The 14,989-nt window shown below is 37.0% G+C and overlaps 1 long non-coding RNA gene and 1 other non-coding gene across 6 annotated transcripts in view; one reads left to right on the top strand and one right to left on the bottom strand.

Annotated features, from left to right (window-relative positions):
* The window catches only part of LOC147579027 (uncharacterized), a 166,505-nt gene that overhangs the window by 89,243 nt on the left and 62,273 nt on the right, over window positions 1-14,989 (bottom strand). The window lies entirely within an intron of this gene.
* LOC112863974 (U1 spliceosomal RNA) lies at window positions 4,374-4,534 on the top strand. Its single transcript, XR_003223920.2, has one exon. It is a non-coding gene; the product is annotated as a U1 spliceosomal RNA (small nuclear RNA).

The following is a 14,989-nucleotide window of genomic DNA, read 5'->3' on the forward strand; positions in this document are numbered from 1 at the left end:
TCCACATCCTGCATCTTGGATCACGGATTTGGTGATGAACCATCTCCACCCTTAAAGACAAAGGCCCCCCTCTAGACATGGTAGAAAAAAACAGCTAAAAGGATCCTGGGACCTGACAACACAGTCATCACAACACCTCTGGACTGCTCACCTCTAAACCATGAAATTCTGTGAGGGAGAAATAAATTTCTATCTAACTAAAATAATGGAATAATCACTTTGGTGTGTGCTGTATATAAAAATAGTCATTCCAAGGAAACGGTCAGTGTTATTTTCTTATTTATCATACCTTACAAATGCTCTTGGCACAAAATAATGAGTTTAATATCTAAATAACCATAATAAGTCAGTAGCTGGCATATGAAATTGTCAGGATCTCTTTTATAAACTATCAAATTTCTAATATTTTAAGTCTTTCAATTGTGAAATGAGAGAAAAATCTCCCTTTTAGCATTCATCATTTCCACAGCCACGTGTCAACCACGTAAATATCCATTGGTCCAACTCCAAAAGGCTGAAGTCAAATGTTCTAGTTCCTGTCCTTCCGTTGCCCTGAGGTCATTCAAGTGTGGCTGGCTTCCTACCCTCAATGAAACTCACAGATCACATGCTGAACTCTGACCAAATGTAATGAGAACAAGTTGTAGTTTCTTTCATAATCACCTCCTTCACTCCTCTCTCATTATTTTATGCTCCTCTCCTTATTCCTCAATCCTATGTCTCCCACACATCAATTATTTCCTACCACCCACCACCACCACTGCCTTGTTCCAGAAAGACTTGCTCACAATATCCCCAGGAAGTGTTTATATCCGCAACCAATTCTGTGACCTTTGCTCACCCAGGATACTTTCCATCTACTGAGTGGTTCCACTTATAGGTCCTCTATAGCCTGGCACAGTGCCAGCCATGTGGGCTGAGGCAGGTTGGGCCCTCAAAGACCAGGAGGATCCTACCCTGAGACAATAAGCATTTGTGAAAATGAGGGATATGTTTGATAAAAAAGCCTTTCGAGAGAGCAGAGAGTCAGACTTTGAGCATTTAAGGTAACATCATAAAAGGGCAACAGAGCTAAAAAAAAAAAAAATGAATGAAAACAAGTCAAATTGAAGTTGGAAGTTACATGTTTCAGACCATTTCAGGTTGCTTGCTGGAATGTAATCAAACCTATACTTTGTTGTTTTTGATTTGAACCTAAGAGAGAACTTATTTACTGATGGCACAGTGCTGTTATCAGTCTGGGCAAGGGCTCCCTTTTATTTGGTTTTGTTTGATTTTCTTCTTTAATCCTTGATTCCCACTCTTGTTCCCCTCTCCATCACAAGGACCCACCCTAGTGTATAAACGATACACGTCCTTAACTATGTTTATATCATCGTAAAACATATAGTATTATTTTGTGTCTGTATTTGTAATTCGTAAATTCCAAACTATGTATAGTAACTATGTGAAAGAACTTCAACATGATTTAGGTAAGACCCACTTTCTCCTGACTTTTACAGCTTCATTGTCAATATTCGAATATGTCCAAAGGAACATACTGTGCTCCAGTAATGAAAAGTAATGTCCCTCATTTTCACATTCCCAGAGCCCTGTGCATCTGAAAAGATTCCCACTCCTTACCTTACCACATTCACCACAATCTGCCTATAGATAGACCAACAGAGTCAAATACTTGTGAGGTTTTTTTTCTGGCCCATATACCATGCTCCACTGGGCTTGGAGGTGCCTAAGAATGTTCATGTCAAGAACTGTAATGGACTGAGGGACACCTAGGTGGCTCAGTTGGTTGAACACTGATTTTGGCTCAGGTCATGATCTCATGGTTCATGAGTTCAAGCCCCACATCAGGCTCTCTGCTGTCAGTGCAGAGCCCGCTTCAGATTCTCTGCACACACCCTCAAAAATAAACTAAAAAAAAAAAAAAAAAGAATTGTAAGAGACTGAGATTTTACCCCACTTGCAAGCTAAAAGCTACCTTGGCATAGTTTGACAGATGTTGGCAGAAGACACGAGACTCCTAGGTCAGGGACAAAGAACAGTTTATTATTCACAGCAATAGCAACTGCCAGAGTATCACTGTTTATTCTTTTTTTTTTTAACGTTTTATTTATTTTTGAGAGAGAGAGAGAGAGAGAGAGAGAGTGAAGGGGGGGGGGCAGAGAGAGAGAGACACACAGAATCCGAAGCAGGCTTCAGGCTCTGACCTGTCAGCCCAGAGCCTGGCGTGGGGCTCGAACTTGTGAACCGTGAGATCATGACCTGAGCCAAAGCCGGACATTTAACCGACTGGGCCACCCAGTGCCCCATCACTGTTTTTTCTTATACCAGTTTGTCAAAGACCAATTCCTGTAGGGTGACACAGAGTCAGGTAATACCTGCACACATGGGGATGCATTACAGGAGAGGAACCCTGAGCTTAGGGAACACAAATCTTTTAAAATGGATAATAAGCCTGCCTGATCTTTGCCATATAGAGAGACATTATTTTTATTATAATGAACAGTAAACAAACTTGTCCTTTGTTATCTATCTTCCAAAGCTGTTCACTATACAAGCATCCTTTTAAAGATAGAACAAATGCAGTCCACTCATGAGATATGCAAAATTTAAGAGAACCCTTGGAGATTGTCTCCCAAACCTCCTTATAGGCAATTTTCTTCTTTCTCAAACACCCCTCTATGAAGCTTATAATATCAAATAACTCTTTCTTGTTGCAATTGTTTACAAACTTTATGTTACTCTCTCTCATTTTCTGAAGATTTCTGAAGAAATCAGTGTATTGATGATCCTTTACTACCATAGCTTTTTGGTTCCATGACTTCTCCTTCAATAATCTTAACCTCTATTTTCTGATTATTTCTGAAGTTGAATATCACTTCATATGTTAGTTATTAGTATTTCACTTATGTGACTGCCATTTTCATATCCTTTACCCATTTTTCTCTTGGGTTTATCATTTTCTTGCAATTAACAAAATGTCTTATTTACTGTAGATATTTATCCCTTGTTGACTTTAGTTATTTCACATATCCTTTTCCAATCTGTAATCTGTATATGAATTTTCCTTATTATATCTTTTGATGAAGCAAAGCCTTTAATTTTAATGTCTTTTCCATCCATTTCTTTTTTATCTTAGAGTTTGTGCTTTCTGGAGTTAGTTTAAGAAGTTTTCCCATACCCCAAAGTCAGAAAAATAATCTACGTTTCTGTTTTTTCTTTTATATTAGTTTTTCAGATTTACATTTTCCATTTACGACTTTAATTCAAGTAAATTTCACTCTCCCAAGGGACATAAACATATATATATATATATATATATATATATATACACACACACACACACACACACATATATATATGTATATATATATATGCATATATATGTGTGTGTATGTGTGTATATATATACACACACATATATATAATATTTGTGGTATTAAAATGTCATTGGAAAAGATGGAAAATTGGGGGGGGAGTTCAAAAAAGTTTCTTAAGTAGGCAATATGAAAAAGGGTTGAGAAACACTGCTATAGGTTAAGAATCCAGCATTACTTTTCTCCATAAAATGACACTTTCCTAATACTATCTATTAAATGTTTCATCAATCCTTTCTCCACCTGCACATATCAGCTGTATAATACCTGAGCACCCGCAGGTCCTTTTTCAAAATTGTTTTAATTATTCCTAACATACTTAGTCTTCTTATACCCAGCAAAATAAGTGTGTTGAATTCATTTTTTTACAAGTCCTACTGGGGTGAACCTGGGTGACTCAGTAGATTGCGTGTCCAACTCTTGATTTTGCCTCAGTTCATGATCCCAGAGTAATGGGATTGAGTCCCACATCAGATTCTGCACTGAGCATGGAGCGTGCTTGAGATTCTCTCTCCTTTTCTCTCTGTTCCTCTCCCCTCCTCATGCGTGCTCTCTCTCTCTCTCTCAAAACAAATAATAAATAAAAAAATAAAGTCTTACTGGAATTTTCATTGGGGTTGAACTGAATTTACAGATTAATTTTGGAGAACTGACATTTTACACTGATGGCATCCATTTCTTGAGCATGGTATAGCACTCCCATTTATTTAAGGCCTTTATGCCCTTAATAAGTTAAATTTTCTTTTCTTAGAGATCATATGCATTATTTATTCAGTTAAATTCATAGTGTATAGTTTTAATTGTTATTAGGAATGGCATCACAGAATCTGTTATATTTTTAGTTGGCTATTGCTGATGCAGAGGAACACTACTGACTTTTGTAAATAGATCTTATATCTGACATTCTTATGAAATCTCTTATGAGATCTATAGTCTTTCTGTTAACTTACTCGGGATTATCTCAACTGGAAAAAAAAAAAAAAGAAGAGTGAGGAGATACTATGGCAGGGGAGATACCATGATCACGAAGGTAGTTTTCCCAGGATGAGGCTCATCCATTGCATTCCAGATGTCTTGACTCTTGGGATTTCCTCAAATGAGGGAAACTTGACTGCATAATTTGTGGTAGTAGGGAACTGTGTTCATGCTCTCCCCTCCCTGTGCCACCACACCAAAAAACAAAACAAAATAAAACAATCCAAAAACAAAAGAGAGAGGGGAGAAGAAGGAAAGAAAAAAAAGAAGAGGAAAGAAAAAGAAATACTTTCTCTGAAGCAGATAAGGAGCAAATCTAGTAACCTATATGTAGCAGGAAGAACAGAGAATTGAACCTTTGTGGAACACACTATATAATAATCAGCTGGTGTGTTTAATGGCACAGGCAATTTCTGCTTTGCATTTGCAATGATCAACTTATTCAATTCTGCCTCATAAATACTTATAATTACTTTTGGCTTCCTTATTCATATGCTCAGTCCTTTTTGCCCTCTATAATTATGAATTTCAGAAAGGTATCTTATTACAAAAGATTAGAACCACTTGTATTGCTTTATCTCGGCAAATGGAACAGTAGTCAATATTCTATGTCTTTCTTTGAACAGTCATTATTAATAATTCTGAACATTCTCACCAGTACTCAAAAGGAGGAAAAAATTTAGTCCTATGGGTTGGAGGAAGAAAAAAAATCTCTTCAGTAGTTTCCTGAATGATGACTATCAAAAATGGCTATGTCAAAGTGATCCTATTTGCCTGATGATCCAAATTTATTGCTTAATAAGAGCTTTAAGAGATTAGTTGCATCAAAATATACCATTCTCTAAATTGAACACTATCTACAAAATGAAATTATGCTCCATTGCAACAAACTTGGACAAAGTTTCCATGCAAACATATGACTATAGAATCTGAAAATTTCCCCAAATAGTCACAAGAAAAAAACTAGATGACTTTAAATATTTTTAAGATGTTTTTAATGTTTATTTATTTTTGAGAGACAGAGATAGAGTGTGAGCGAGGGAGGGTCAGAGAGAGAGGGAGACACAGAATCCGAAGCAAGCTCCAGGGTCTGAGCCACCAGCACAGAGCCCAACATGGGGCTTGAACCCACAGACTACAAGATCATGACCTGAGCTGAAGTCGGATGCTCAACTGACTAAGCCACCCCGGTGCCCCAAAACTAGAAGCCTTTAGAAACAAGTTCCTGAAAATGATTAAATCAATTGGGACTGAAAATTTCTTCACCACCTAAAAAATCCAAGAAATCATTTGGCCAACAAGTAGTTTCTACCAGAATAAAAGTGTAGCACTTGGAAAAACTTAAACATATGTATTTTAATGAAAAAAACAAAAACAAAAACAAAAACCTTTTTTAAAATAAGCTCTATGCCCAACATGGGGCTTGAACTCAACCCTAAGATCAAGAGTCACATGCTCTACTGACTGAGCCAGCTAGGTGTCCCTAAGCATATGTATTTTAAACAGCATAACTTGGATTTCTACATAAAGCTTTTTGTAAGCTAAATTAAATACAGTGCTAAGGCATACAAAAGAAACACTAAGATTAGTTCTTATTTAAGAGAACAGACTTCTATGTATTCATTAAGTGGGACAGATAGACAAATTTGTAACAATGGGATAATCTTAGCTGCCTTTAGTAGAGTAGGACTCAAAGTAAAATATAATGGCTTAGCAAGAAGGGAGAAAATCATAACAGAAACATCTTTATGAAGATGATCCTGTATAATTCTAAGACATGAGAACATGACATTTAATGGAAACGTTTTCAAACAGAACAGTACTGATTTAATGTAGGTCATCATTAAAGGCGGCAGAGCCACCAATGGTATTGCTAACTCACTGTACTTTGTGTATATCTCTATGAAAACACAAGTTCACCCTATGTCATAATTTTGAGCACTTGGCAGTCAGAACTTATCCCTTCCTCTCCTGTTTTGTTTGTTTGTTTGTTTGTTTTAAAAATTTCCTGTACTCAGCATGGTGGATAGGTGTGTAGTAGGTGTTCAATCTTGGAAATGCTTTGTGTTTTCAAGTGATTTGATTATATGACTTAAGACTTTGAACTATTTCTAGATGTATTCACTATCACTGGGTTGTCTAATAGGCATATGACTTACTCTGCTTGAGCCACAATACCCTGAATTAGTTCAGTCTAGACCAATTATTCTAACCTCCAACTTGGACTTTTAACTCTGCCAGATGCTATTTGACAGTGGATTCTCCAATACTGAAAATCTTGCCAAGCATACATTATGTAGTTGCATAATTACAGCTTTCTAATACTCAGTATGGTATTATTAGCTCAAGCTGTAGCTCATTTAGTGTACATAATTACAGCACACTCAGCAGTGAACACTGACCTACAAAAAGGGGGGGTGGTTTCTGGTGCTGTTTTTTTATCTACTTCAATTAACAATGTTTGTAGTTATTACTAAAACTCCAAATTTTGACAAAGTTTGATATTCACATTACACTTTCATGTGCCTCTGGAATATCTAACATCACACTGATATTTTAGAACTATGATTTCTGCTAATGGTTATTGAATATTATTTGAATAACACTTCAGGGTTTGTTTGTTTTTTTTTTTTTTTCTTTTCCTTCCTCTGGTGGGTGCCTGGTGGCAAAACAACAAGGGATAAAATGGTTTAAAAGAGTATGAGTCTTAAAGAAATGTTCTGCTGGAGAGTTATCATTTGTTAAATTTTTAGAATGCCTAGGGCATATTCACACTTCAGGAAATGACACTTTCTTGTCATCATTCCATTTACATATTTCACAGCATCCAGTACCCGTCTTTAAGAGGCACAGGAGTTAGCCCTTAAGCAAATGGTAGTCCTAGGTGTGTTCTCACAGGATTTGGGATTGTTCTGGACATGAGGTATTAAGTCTTAGAGGAATTTGGGAGGGGCTCCAGTTGCCTGGGCATTTCCTCTCTGACTAGCTTCACATCTTATTGCTCCCCTGTCACTGTTACACATCTCCTCTGAGCCACTTTTCCTTGGCCTACATGCTCCTTGGGGCTTACCTGCATTACAAGAAAGATTAAAAACTTAACCCCAACATATGGCACTTAACTGCAACTCACAATATCAATAGTTAAAGAACTTTATTTTTAAAAAGAGATGTCCTGAAGACTATTCTTTTACCTTTCCTTAACTGAATTGTCATGAATAACAAGAGCTAATGCTTTCGCACATTATTTCACACTTGTAAATCTCTGTGAACCTTAAGAAGAAATCGCTTTAAGTGTGAAGTATATTTTCCATTTTATTCAAGTACTCAAATTCAAAAAAAAATGATTTTTAAGGAAGAAACTTCAGTTTTCAAACTAGTCCTAATTTACATTTTAATTGGAATATTAAATATTCTGAAGGTGAAAGCCATGGCTGCTTCAATTTTAACGACCTCTTTCCATTTCCAAATACACATAAAAGTAATTTTAATTTATGTGGTTGAAAGTTCACATACTAATATAGACAGGAAAATTGATTTTAATTCCATAAAAGTCTTTTTGGTATTATGTAAAAAGATGCTTAACACCATAATCAGTTAAATAAAGGGGTTTTATTTTATGGGGTAATTTTTCAGACTGTGGTTTGACCAATAACACACACACATACACACACACACACACAAACACACACACAGAGTTTTCTTTATACTAAACCATGTTATAATATGGTTCCACTTAAAACATCTTGACATTTCCCTTACACTGGTCTTGTGACCATTATAGAACTGAATGACTATTATGAAACTCAGTGATAGGCTACATTAAAAAAAAAAAAGGGCCTCTCTTGGTAAGTGTCAATAAAGTACAGATATGTTAGCCCAAGCCCCGCTTTGGGTGAGCCTGAGCCCGGCTTGGGGTCTGCACTCTCTTTCTCTCTACCCCTTGCTCACTCATGCTCTCTCTGAAAGAAAGGAAGAAAGAAAGAAAGAAAGAAAGAAAGAAAGAAAGAAAGAAGACAAGACCAGAGATAAAAAAAAAAAAAGACTTTTGTTCATTGCTTTCATTCATAATTGAAGGAAATATGAATTTAATTAGAGATAAATTAAAATAAAGATGTCATTTTTTTTCCCTATCTAGGTGTACAGACCCTGAAATGTATGCATAGTTATCCCTGGCTCATGCCTTCCTTTCACCCATCCTGTGTAAGAACTATAAGGACCCTGTACTAGACTTATTCTGTGCCATTCAAAAGAGCAGAACCAGGCTCAGTGGGTTCATGTTATAAGAAAGACAGATTTTTGCCTGAAACTAATATAACACTGTATGTTAACCACACTGGAACTTTTTTTTTAAAAAAGCCCACATCTACCAGTAAAAACATTTGGGTAACAGTATGTTTCATTTCTGATGAATACTTTAGAAATAAATACTAAGATTATATAACAGGCAAAAAAAATTAAGTCAAATTTCAGTTAACATAATGGAGAATCTCCCCAAAATTAAAAAATCCTCAAAAACAGTAGACCACATAAAGTAATGAATTTTTCATCGCTAAAAACTTCAAATAAGGTTGAATGTGATTAAGGATTTCTGTATTAGAAATGAAATAAAATGTAACAAGAACAATGTTTTCTAGACATGTGGAATGCAGCAGGCCTGGTAACATTTGCCAGGCACGGCACTTCACCTTCAACAACTCATGCAATTCTAACAGAATACTGGGACGTAGGCAGTATCCCCTGAATATTAGCTCAGGGACTTTTAAATATCTTGGCCAGGCCAAACATCTAAGAGGTTGAATTCAAATCAAGGTCTTTCAGGCCCCGAAGGTTAGTAGTTTCCAACTGAAAAATGGAGTTAATAATACCTACTTATAGGATTGTTATGAGGACTTTAAAAAATAATAAATACCAAGTGCATATACCAGACTATCATGGATAATAATATTCTAGGTACTTTACATGTATAAACTCATTTCATCTTCAGAGCAACTCTATGAGGTAGATGATATTATCATCCCCATTTTACAGATGAGAAAACAGAAACGCTAGGATGTTGAACAGCTTGCCAAAAGTTACACAACCAGTAATTGGACTTGAACCAGGCAGTCTGACTCCAGGTTCCAAGTTGGTAACTACTATGTATGCTATGCTGCAGTCAGACACGGTGCTAGCAATTTGTTTTATACATTTGCAAGATTTCTCTTCTCAACAAGACAATTACTGTTGAGGGTAAAATATTGTCTTAATAAAACTAGGGTTGTTTGAGACATAAAAATTCAAACGAGGCCTACAGTTTTTTTCGTCACTGTACAGTTCATAAATGTTCTGTGCTAAAGATCTCTGTCATCCTAACTTTAATTTACTTTACATGCTAATATCTAAGTAGGAAAGAGCTCCTCACTTCTTGATTCTTATTCCTCCACTCCTACTTCTGTCAAGGCTGTTGGAAACAAAAACAAATGACTCCGAGACAAAGCAAAAAATCTGGGCAGGTCTCCTATCTGACTTTGAGGGAGATCAGCAACAAATCTATCAGCTTTACCTAAATCCCTCTGCAACACAAACAATAATCATTTAAAAGAACCTTACGATTTCATTTGTAGATTTCCCCCCTTTTTGCCCACCCACCATATCTTCCTTGTAAGTACAAGACTTTTCAGGATCCATCCCTGTCAGTTTGTTTCAGAACCAACTTGTTTTGCCTCTGTCACCTGTTTCTTTTAGTCATTAATATTATTATTTATAATCTCTGAAGACTTTTTGTTCCTGGTTGGTCACTGACAATGTACTCCGGGAAGAAACAAGAACCACCCACTCTCAGGGAAGCTTTGTAAAGTGCCACTGTGATTGTTGCTAAGCCCGGTTTCTCTGTCCTACGCTGGACTCCAGAATGATGATTCACAAGCTGAGATTTAAGACTTGCTATTTCAAAGAGACAAACAAAATATTTATTTCTGTCTTTCTCTGGAGAAGTTATTTGAGTCACTCACATGTCTCTCTTGGTATTTAAAAGGCTATAGTTTTAAGTAATTATATGACAATCTTGATAAATGGATATAAACTGCTAGCAAAGCAGGGTGTTACTATTGTACTTGCAAAGAAAGCAGTGTTTTAACATTCACATGCGTTCTCTCATTTGATCCTCATACAAATTCTATGAGGTTTTGGGGCGCCTGGGTGGCTCAGTCGGTTAAGCGTCTGACTTCGGCTCAGGTCATGATCTCGCGGTCCGTGAGTTCGAGCCCCGCGTCGGGCTCTGTGCTGACCCCTCAGAGCCTGGAGCCTGTTTCGGATTCTGTGTCTCCCTCTCTCTCTGACCCTCCCCCATTCATGCTCTGTCTCTCTCTGTCTCAAAAATAAATAAACGTTAAAAAAAAAAAAAAAACAACTCTATGAGGTTTTAATATCTTTGTATGAGTGACTGAAACATAGTGGTTGAGCAAACTACCAGAGGGCCTGTCCCTGGTATGTGGTAGAACTGGAATTCAATCCATGTCTGTCAGATTCCAGAGCTCAAGTTCTTAAACCTCTATATTCAGCTATCAGGGACATTTCTCAACAACCCAGACAGGCCACTGGCAAATACTGTTGGAATACTTGGTTTACATCTTACACACTAGAGTCTTCTATCCACTTATAAAAATGTACCCCAGGCTACTTTCCCTGATATTCTCTCTGTCTTTAAATCCTTTCAGACAGTTCTGTTTTATCTCCTGATCACCATCCTCTGTGCTGCTTAGTGCCAAGAAAAGTTACTTTTAGCAAGAAGTCTCTTCTGGGGGTCAATTTCACAAATGCGGTCACAGCCATTACCCTTCAGTGGGATCAAGCTGAGTCCGGCTGAATCATCCCTGGGGTAATGAGCTGAACAGAGGCTGTGTGTCAGTGACAGCTAACTCATACCCTACAACACCCACCTTTAGGATCTTCTAAGAAGCGGGAAACCACTAGGCCAAGTCACTGGGGGGAAAATTTGGACCCCAGTTATCAACTTCAGATTGCTCACTGTTTTGGAGAACTAGCAACGCATACACCTGTGAACAATATTTTCCTAGAAAGAGCCTTTTAGTGTCTCCAGCTGTTCCTTAACCTTCTGATCAGGTCTTCATAATTCAAAAATAACTGCCATAGTTATGCAGGTGATTTTTGTTAGCTCAAGTCAAGCACTTGTTCCCTCATACTTAAGGTGCCTATGGCTGCTTTGCTAAAGGATTGCTTCATCAATAAATACTGGACTTGACCTTATACCTCTGTTGGCAGCACGGAAGTACAGAAATGTTGTAAGATATCTGGTAGTAATGATTATAGTAAGAAGCATTTCATGGGAATTTATTCTCTTCTTTAAAAGAAATGTAGACTATAAATACTAGAATCTGCCAGAAGAAAAAGAGAAAATCTTAGGTTGGCGGAATTGGAGAATTTTTGTGTTGTTATGTATCATTTTGACTTCAGTTTGCAAAGCTTTAGAAGTCTTTAAATAAATACAATTAAGAAGAAAACCTTCTCTGTGAGCCAGAGAAACATTTTAGTATTCTGATTTATTTTTAATTTCTTGCTTACTAAAAAAACTATGAAAGATATTTTCTATTTTTTTAAGTTTATTTATTTTGAAAGAGAGCATGAGCAGGGTAGTGGCAGAGAGAGGGAGAGAGAGAATTTCTCTGCACTGCCAGTGCAGGGCCCAACATGGGACTCTAATTCACAAACTGTGAGATCATGACCTAAGCCAAAACCAAGAATCAGACACTTAACTGACTGAGACACCCAGGCGCCCATGAAAGATATTTTCTAAAATAAGATGTAGTAATGGCTGATAAACACCCAAAAAATTGTTGTATCTAATTAGTGCATTTTTTTTTAATTTGTGAATTAAAAACAAGAGAGAGAGAGAGAGGAAGACAGAGAGAGGTCATCAATGGTTGCAGTGGTATGGTTCCTATAGCATGGGTGAGTTTAAACTGAAACAATCCTTCTGACAAATTAAGTCTGCATAGGTCCAACAGCAATCAGTCCAAGCTGAAATAGGAGGCAGGAGCAATGTCACCAAAGAAAATTGGGACTGATTATCAGTGTGTTTGACCAGGTCAGAGGAGTTTTACAAACAAAAGTTGTGGCAGAAAGACACTGTAATCTAGTATGTATGTAGATAAGATCAGATTTATATGTATGGCCATAATAATGTAATCATCTAATCTAATGTTAATTAAGTCATTACTAATAAATACTAATTTAACCTAATACAGGTTATAAAACTATATTTGAAGCATGGGAATTGGAAAAGCATGTGTGTGGTGGGGAGGAGAAAGTGATGAGGTAGGCTTCAACCTTCATCTTTCATAATAAGAGGTTGCTCAGAATGAATTGAGAGATGGACGTAAGAGTCAGACATACTAAGATAAAAATATCAACTTTCCTATTGAGAGACAAGATTTGGGTTCTGGAAGATTTGGGGGGGAAGTGATCCTAGGAAGTAGAGTGAGGATGTGGGAAAGAGACAGGGAAGGGAGAAAAGCCAGTAAAACATGGGTCAGGGAACTCAATCCCCCAGGGAAACTTCTGAGAAACTGTGTGGAACCCATCTTAGAATTGTCCTACCAGGGAATGGGGAAGCTGGTCCCCCTAGCTGAAGATGGTGTTGACTGCTCTGCAGTTCTGTTTCCAGTAGCACTAAGTGCACCTGTGGGGCCAGAGAAAGCCCTTCTGTGGAAAAGCAAAGATGCAGAGGGGTCAGCCAGATGGAAGCCATCGCCACAGCCATAGGCAGGTAAGCTTAGAGACGGGTGTTGCGTAGGGGTGGGGTGCTAACAGCTTCTGTCAGACATCCGCTGGACTGAACCATGAAGGGTGAGCTTCCTAATATTTCAGCTGTGAGTTGGGTCTACTTAGCCACTCTATCACTGGCCTCACACACAGAGGGCAGACTCTGCCTCAGTATGTTCACAGAATGGAAGCAGAAGGCACCCTGCCTCAGGCAGGTGCACATAAGAGAAAGAAGAGTGGGCTGAGGCAGGCCTCCTTACTAGCCAGTTAAGTCACTCCTCCTCTATAGAGGAGGGAATGCCAGAGGAGAGAGAGAGGAAGGGCCGCAACAGAAATCAGCATATAAAAGCTAATACTGCAATTAAAAACAACAATGACAGAAAGGAGTGGAATTCACGTATTATTTCAGATTATCAAGGTATACACCCCCATACAGCTAAAAAATTGCAGAAGTTATCTTTTGGAGAGTGGGAATTGGACTAGGAGGAATAGAAAAATGACTGCTTTTTCACTACAATTTTAATCATGACATCTTATTATTTTAATCTTCATCCATGCATTATTTTGATAAAACATTAAATTTGAAAAAAACTATATGGCAGACCCACCACACTGAGGAGGAAAAAGTTTTTTTTAACAGATGTGACAGAATAATCCCAGGTATAAAAAATTCTACATGAACAGTTGTTACTTTTATAATCAGGAAAATAAACATACATACTAAAAATACTTTAAAATACATAAATAAAGCATAGATGAGTTGGACTCACTGATACGGTCCTTCTACATTTTATACTTACAAGTATTATACTTATTAAGTATTTGATTTTATTTCAGTAATTAATTCTAAGAAGCAACAGTGAAAATAAATTTAAGAACATGAGTGGTTACACTATGCTAGTTCAAACACCCCTGTTTGATTGAAATGTCTGGGTCCATTGGGATGTAAATACAACCAGTGAGGTACCAATGTGAAATGCAAGAAACTCCGGATTTGGAAGAAAAAAAAGAAAGAAAAAAAAGCCTAAATTGGAGTTCTAAATCTGCCACTCACTAACTCTGATGTTGGTTATGTTCTTGAACGTCACTGAGCCTCAGTTTCCCTCTGTAAAGGGGGTGTAACAATGCTTACCTCACAGGATATTTTTGAGATGAAGTGAAATAATGTATGAAAGCACTGTAAACAGTTATATAAATACAGGTATATATTTGAAAACTGTTTTAAATATTAGATAGTAAAACAAAAAATACTTATAGATAACCTATTAATAGAAGAATTATAAAGGCACATTTTAAAATTAAAATTTCAAAAAACAATAAAATTAAAATTTCATTAGAAAATATATTTCAATTTAAAATGTATATGAAGATAGGGGCACCTGAGTAGCTCAGTGGGTTAAGCATCTGACTTTTGGCTCAGGTCATGGTCTCGTGGTTCATGAGCTTGAGCCCCGTGTCAGGCTCTGCACTGGCAGTGTAGAGCCTTTTTGAGATTCTCTCTTTCCCTCTCCCTCTCTGTCTGACCCTTCCCTGCTCTCTCTCACATGCACTCTTTCTCTTTCAAAAGAAAAAATTAAAATTAAAAGAATTAAGATGTTGATGAAGATAAAAATTTCCATCACTAGGTGCTAGCCAGTACCTTGGCATATTTATAGCAATCCTGTTTTTCACATTACAATTTTTTTATCTCATTATAAAAGAAATATGTGTCTATTAATATATCCTCAAATGTGTCCTCACCCAAAATGACTTTCAATGGTTACAAAACATTTCATCAAGCAGCTGTGTAGTAATTTGACATCTTCCTATTGTTAAGATAGTTAGGTTGTTTCCAATTTTTCAGTATAATTGACTTGGGTTCAGTATGTTCCTAGACA

Source organism: Puma concolor, chromosome B4 (assembly GCF_028749965.1).
Source record: "Puma concolor isolate L17-30 chromosome B4, mPumCon1.1.hap2, whole genome shotgun sequence".
Taxonomy (NCBI): Eukaryota; Metazoa; Chordata; class Mammalia; order Carnivora; family Felidae; genus Puma; species Puma concolor.